Genomic DNA, 7,314 nt, shown 5'->3' with positions numbered 1-7,314 from the left:
TCTAGAAAACCCAACACAATCAACTGAAAGTTGGAAGTAACAAGAAAGCAACCACATGTCTGATCAGTGTCTCGGTTTCCTTTTAGTTGCTGTGATCAAACACCAACCGAGAGTACCTTGGGAGGAAAGGGTTCATTGGGCTTACAGCTTTAAGCCCATCATCAAGGGAAAGCAGCAGAGGAACTGAAGGCAAGATCATGGAGGAGCAAGTATGTGTGCCATGTGTGTCTGATGTCCAAGAAAGCTAAAAGAGGGTATCGGATGCCCTCCCTGCAACTGGAGCTAAAGATGGTTGTGAGCTGCCACTCGGGTGCTGGGAACTAAACCTGGGTCCTTTACAAGAGCAGCAAGTGCTCTTCACCACTGGGCCAGCCCCAGTCCTATTATTATACATGTGACATCTACCTTATAAGCGCCAACCACAAAAGGCACAAGTGACAGTGTAAGATGCCACCCAGGGATCAACTCTTGAGCAGGACTCTTTCTCTGTCCCAGGGTATAGGGCAACTCTCCCTGGCTTGCTCCTCATGGCTTGCTCAGCTTACTTGTTTGTCCAAGTCAGGACCCCCTGCCCAGGGATAGTACCCCCTGCAGTGGGATGTGACCTCACATATCAACTGGCAACCAAGAAAATGTCCCACAGTCACGTTTATAGGCCAGTCTGATGAAGGCAATTGCTCAGCTGGGTTCCCTAGGTTTGTGTCAAGATGACAGAGACTATTATCACTCCTAAATAGGGAACAAAAACATTCTGCGCAAAAGCAATAAATCGTTAAGATATGATGATAAAATTAAATTTAATTTAAAAACAAAAGCTATTAAATACAATAGATTCAAAATTGAAAAGTCATTGTTACAGGTATCAAACCTTGTTATAAAGAACATTCTTTGGAGCAGCTTGTTGCCAGGGCTGTAATGGAACACTACTGAGAGTCAAGGACAACACAATATATAAAGAACAGTACAGTGGCATTTTGGAGAAGGAAAAGTCATCCTGCTCAATAAGTATGATTGGCAGAATCAGCTGTCGACTTAGGAGCAAAATAAAAAGTTACTGCCCAACCTTAAAACTTTCCCAATTATTCATATAACAGAAAAAAATATATACAATAAAATTTTAATTGATTATAAAAGACTACCGCTTTTTTTCTTTTTTCAATTTTTATTAGGTACTTACTTCATTTACATTTCAAATGCTATCCCCAAAGTCCCCTATACCCTCCACCCCTGCTCCCCTACCCACCCACTCCCCCTTCTTGGCCCTGGTGTTCCCCTGTACCTGGGCATATAAAGTTTGCGGCCGTTAAAGGCTAAGCTCACAACCAAAAATATAAGACTAAGGCTTTTTAAACACAAATTCAAATGACCAAAGAAAGATATTGATACATTTGATGACAGCAAAATCTTAACTTCTACAAGGCCAAAGGCATCACTAAAACCACGCAACACGAGAAGCAGATGAAAAAGAGAGGCTGACAAGATTATAACTGACAATATATTAGTATCTAAATATTTACATTCACTTTTTAAAATCTATAACCAAAGGCCAACAAGTCAAAGGGAAAATGTGTAGAAAAAATTTGCATGTTGTACATCAAAAGCCAAGAGAAGAGACAGCAGAAACCCTGAAGAACTGAATGCTAGAAAACCATTGGAAGGGAAGAAAACTATTTATAAAGCAAATTTCTAAATGAACTACCATTTTGTTACAGTGCATAATTTTAATAAGATATCAATATTTATGAGAAGGCCTTAAAATAATGGTTAGTTAAGTTGCTACAAAATTCCTGTTTTGTTTTGTTTTATTAGATATTTTCTTTATTTACATTTCAAATGTTATCCCCTTTCCTAGTTTCTCCTATGAAAACCCCCTATTCACTCCCACCCCTGCTCACCAACCCACCCACTCCTGCTTCCTGTCCCTGGCATTCCCCTACACTGGAACTTAGAGCCTTCACAGGACCAAGGGCCTCTCCTCCCATTGATGACCAACTAGGTCATCCTCTGCTACATATGCAGCTAGAGACTCAAGCTCAGGGGGTACTAGTTAGTTCATACTGTTGTGCCTCCTAAGGGGCTGCAAACCCCTTCAGCTCCTTGGATCCTCTAGTTCCTTCATTGGGGAACCTGTGTTCAGTCCAATGGATGGCTGGCAACACCTACTTCATTCCTATTTTTATGTTTAACAAGAGGAAGAGATGTTTTTTAATTTGTTTGATTTTTATCTTCACCTATGGAGTCTAAGTATCTGTGTGTGTGTGTGTGTGTGTGTGTGTGTGTGTGTGTGTGTGTGTGCGCGCGCGCGCGCGCGCGCGCGCATGTGCCTGCCTGTCTGTCTGTCTTTGGTTCAAACACAGGACCTGTGTATGGCAGGCAAGCACTCTACCACTTAACTATATCCACAACTCTCTTTTATTATTTTTTGTTGGATTCATTCATTTTATTTATGGATGAGTATAGACATAACGTATACACTATATGTTTATATCTACACCTATGCATGCTAGTACCCACAGAGATCAGAAGAAGGCATCAGATCTGAACCTGGAGTTACAGATGGTTGTGAATGACCACAGGGGTTGCTGGAAACCAAACCCAGCTCCTCTGCAAGAGCAACAAATGTTAAGAGCTGAACCTTGCCAAGTTCACCACTCTTAAAGTCTGAGTCATTTACAAATGATGATGTATTCCAAGCATTTTATACAACCCTAAGAACTGAATGTCCAAAGACTAACTCTTGAAGCCTGTGTTTATAATCCCTGAAGTCAGGAGCTGAGGTGGGAGAATAGTGAGCTCTAGGCCAGGCTGAACTATGGCCAGATTTTCAGGCTGGTAATCCCCCTTCTTCAAATGCAGTAGTCCCATGGCAAACAAGCAACCACCAAGTTCCACACATCTTTCTCCACCCTCTTGCAGATTTGAACAAGAAGTCTATCCTTGCAGGCTAAAACTCTGCAACAAGCCTGGAGAGAAACTCTAGGGAAACAACCCCTGCATTCTCCACCGTGGTAAATTGAAGATAAGAAAGTGGGAACTTCCAGGAGACCATAATCCCTTCCAAGAGCTTCCAGAAGCAGTTGAGGTTTCAGAAAGGCCACCATTTATGCTAGGGCAAAAATCACTTGAAGGTCCTTTTAATTTTCTGATGTCTTTTAAGCTAGTCAATTGAACTTGGAAAGGATTGAAATATAAAAGGTTTCAGCTGAGCAGGTTGCGTTCTGTTAAATGATACAAATTGCATGTGCCATTTAACATACCTTTATCTCTGCAGATTGGATTCTAATAGGTAAATTCATCTTCTCTGTATGAGACTTTCTTGCTGATACCTGGAAGGTCGCTGTGTTATTATTCAAGTCTTTGCTCTCCAAATGAGGAGACTGGAGAGACAGCTATAAAAGATGTTCAGGCCTAATATTTCATCACTGGAGAGAGAGACAAGGCCCTGATATGTTGTTGCCCCATATGTGCTGCTGTTTAAGGCAAAACAGTACAAATGATGCAAGAGGCACTTAAGTCCATCTACCACATTCTTCTGCCCTCGGATAGCCCGTGGGGAAGATCTCTGCTCCCTGAACAGGAGGACACAGTGTCCCATAAGAAAAGAGCAGTCACACAGTGACCCTAGGAAATGGGCAAACCTACACTATCTGCAAAATGTGGGCTTCGTCTAAGCAGAATGGGAAAATGTTCCTCATCGCTGTGCTTAGAGAAGCTGGAACCCATTGTTTAAAAGAAAGGCTAGGTTCTGAGGGACACTTGTAGGAGTACAGGAAAAGAGGAGTTTTTTTCATGTGAATGTGAAGAGGGCCTTTGTATAGATGGGATCAAAGAAGGAGTAGCAGGGTCCCCACAGACTCCAAACTCGCATTCATCTGGGTAGACTTGCCTTCCCTACACATCCATTGGTTGGTTACATTACTCTCAAAGATTCAAAAGTTAAAAGTAACAATTACATGCAATAAAACTTAGGCAGTAGCCATAAGTTGTTTCCTTCTTGGCTTTGTTTCATTTTGTTTTCCAGATTCTGAAGAAACTGAGAAAATGTATGTATGTGCCTTTCTCGTCCATTTTTAATTTGTCAGTTTAAGAAGCCTCATTCACAAATTGATTATACAGTAATTTGGCATACAATAAGTTTTGACATCTTAAAAATATATTACATCACTTGTTAGATATATGCCAACAAATATTAAGATTTCATTTATCTCATTCACTTGGAAATGCATAAGCAAGCTCTCCTGAGTCAAATTGCACTCATTCCCCCCACAAAATTTTATCATAATGTACATTTTAATGCTTCAAAGTATGCTTTTGATCACCATTTATAATGCCATGAAACAACAATAAATAAACAAATAAATTAAAATGCATTTTTACTGAATCTCCATTTGCCAAAAGGATCTAAAAAGAAGAAAAAAAAAGCTTATTCTGGATTAAGTGATCATTTCTATTTTTAGTTTGTATGTAGTTTTGATAAATAATTTTAAACACAAAAGCATGGTAGGGCAGGAAATATGCTTCTTAATAAGATAAATGAGGCTTTTTAGAAAATTAATTTACATATACATGGATGAACATTCTTCATTACTGTAGTGAGACAGGATTTGTCATCAATTTTATTCTTTCTGTAATGTAAGCATGAAAATGTCTCCTTCAATAGACAGCTAGATACAAGTAGCTTTACTGTAGTAATGTCCTTCGTTAACTTTTCTTTTCAAACTACATTTATATTTTTAAATTACATGCAAAACAGAATGACATCTTCCTTCATAGTCACTGGAAGCAAAGATGTGAAACTGCCTAACATGAAGAGGATGTTTTGCTAGTAATTAGCTGTTTTCTCAGTTCTCAACACCAGCTTTTTGAGTGGTCCCCTTCCTTGGCCCCTAGACACTCTTCCATTTCTCTTTGAAATGCTTTCATGTACCTCCAGGGACATGCTCACATGGTTTGTAAACAAACACTTGAAATACACAAGATCAACTATCCTATAAGGGATGCTAATCTTAACAGAGACAAATGCTGGCTGAAAACTGTAAGCAAAGTATCTTGGTAGCAGGTGACCAACTGGGGTAACAAACGTTTATGCAAGCATATATTATTACATGGAAATTTCAAGAAATTTTCAGAGATAAAAACTGGATTTCACGGTGCTAGGTGGATAGCTCAGTTGTAGATAAAGTATTTGCCTTTCAAGTCTGAGGGACTGAGCTCTGTTCTCCAGACCCCAGGTGCCTACTCTACAATCCCATGGTCTTGGAGCAAAGTCAAGAAGTTCTCTTGGCTCAGTGGACAGCCACAGTAGCCAAACCTGCAAGTTCAAGGTTAGGAGGAGACCAGATTTCCTCTAGTCAATTGATGGGATTTCTTGGTGTCATGAATGGTGGGTAGGGAGGTATATCTGACTTTTAAACATCAAAGAAAATACCTGTTCTCCCTTATTTTCTTCAATCAACCAAAACAATAGAACAACCTAAAGGCAAATTTGTCTTTAATAAAGCTACGATGTTACTATTCTGAGTCTCACATATAAAGAGGGGTAGTCATATATTTAGGGATGTAGAACATACCAAACCAAGATGTGGCTATTGGTGGAGGGAAGGGATTGGAGTGTATACTCATGATAAAAATTGGTAGGAAATAAACAATAGAAGTAGAAAAATATGTTGAAAGATAGAGCATGTTCTCAAATTTAAAAATAAAACTCAATGTGTTAACAATGCCATCTCTCCTGTAGTTAACCTATATTGTTATGAGACCTTAAAAGCAAACAGCTCAAGACTCTAAAAGTAGGCTATAAGAAGGACCACAAATACATTCTATCTAGAGCAATTAAAACAATGTGACGCTGAGACATGAATAGATGTGTTAATGAAACAAGAATCTCTAACACAGACCTAAAAACACAACAGTTATAATAAAGATTAATTTTAAAATCACAGGTGGGAATGTTTAATGAAAGTGTTGGGATGGATCAATAACCAGGCAATGAGAAAACGGATTTAGATGAGTGCATCAGGAGGAAAAGACCAACTTGATCAAATATCTAAATCTTAAAATCAAACCAATAACAGCAACTAAAAATAGAATCAACTGCTAAGATCTCAAAATTGGAAAAAAATTTACATGTGGGGAAAAAACCCTGAAGTCACTGATAAATTCAACTCTGTGAAAATAAAAACTAAACATGGCAACTTTACCATAATTCAGAAAATAAATTACAAACTGAGGATGGGGGAAGGTTTGTGCATGCCAGGTTATTTATATATTTAGATAACTAATTTTTTAATGGTGATAAACAAGGTCAGTAGCTCAAAGGAAAGTGATTGGAACCAAGGACAACCGGAAACAGCTCTGAGAAAGGGTCCTCAAACTCCCAGAGATTAAGAGGTATTCCATTTCAGTTAATCCTAAGCAATGCTACAAGAAAGCAAGCCAAGAGCAAATGAGCTTGTAGGTTTCAGTTGAGCCCAGAAGCTCAGGGGCAGTACACACACACAGAGGGGTGGGGGAGGGAGAGAGGGAGAGAGGGAGAGAAGGAGGAAGGGAGATGGAGATGGAGATGGAAAGACAGAGAGAGACTTTCCTAGCGTATTTTTGCCTTAATTCTCTTCTTTCAGCAAAGAAAGATCCCATACAAAAAGATGACAGATAGATGGATAGATGGATGGAAAGAGAGAGAGAGAGAGAGAGAGAGAGAGAGAGAGAGAGAGAGAAATAGATTTTAAAACTTACAACAGGCTGTGGCTTTCATCTATTACATTATCAAAAAGCAATTCATTGAGATGCCTTACAGTCTTTTAGTTACTATGTCTTGATTCCAGCCCTACCTTTCCAAATAAACTCAGGAGTACAGGTGCTGGGATCCTACCAACCTTTGTTCTGCCCACAGGAGGTACAGAGTGTAAGGCTGGAAAGAATAAATTCCTTCCCCCTGTCTGTTTTCTGTCCCTGCCAGCAACTCAGCAGTCCAGTTTTCACCTGCCCACTCCCTGTTTGGTTACTGCAGCTTCTGAGTCCAGTTTGTAAGGCTTCCAGAACTTGATCACACAACCTGCTGGTTCCACATCTCTAGTCAATCAGTGCACCCTGCTGGGACTTTGGTCTCAGCTCTACAGGAATCCTCCTCCAATTTCACAATACCAGCTAAACCGTACTCTATCCAAAAAGGTCTGGGTCTCCATGTTAGGAGGCTCTTCGTACAGCTTCTAAATTAATCATTTCAACATCTTTGCTTGTTCCTGAGCCCTGGAGATGCTATCTGTTTCTTGTAATCAATCACTATCCCTCTGACACATACACATGGGGGGGGGG

The sequence above is a fragment of the Mus pahari genome, chromosome 5, assembly GCF_900095145.1.
Source record: "Mus pahari chromosome 5, PAHARI_EIJ_v1.1, whole genome shotgun sequence".
NCBI classification, from domain to species: domain Eukaryota; kingdom Metazoa; phylum Chordata; class Mammalia; order Rodentia; family Muridae; genus Mus; species Mus pahari.
The sequence above is the reverse complement of the archived record's forward strand: the minus strand, read 5'-3'. Positions refer to the sequence as shown.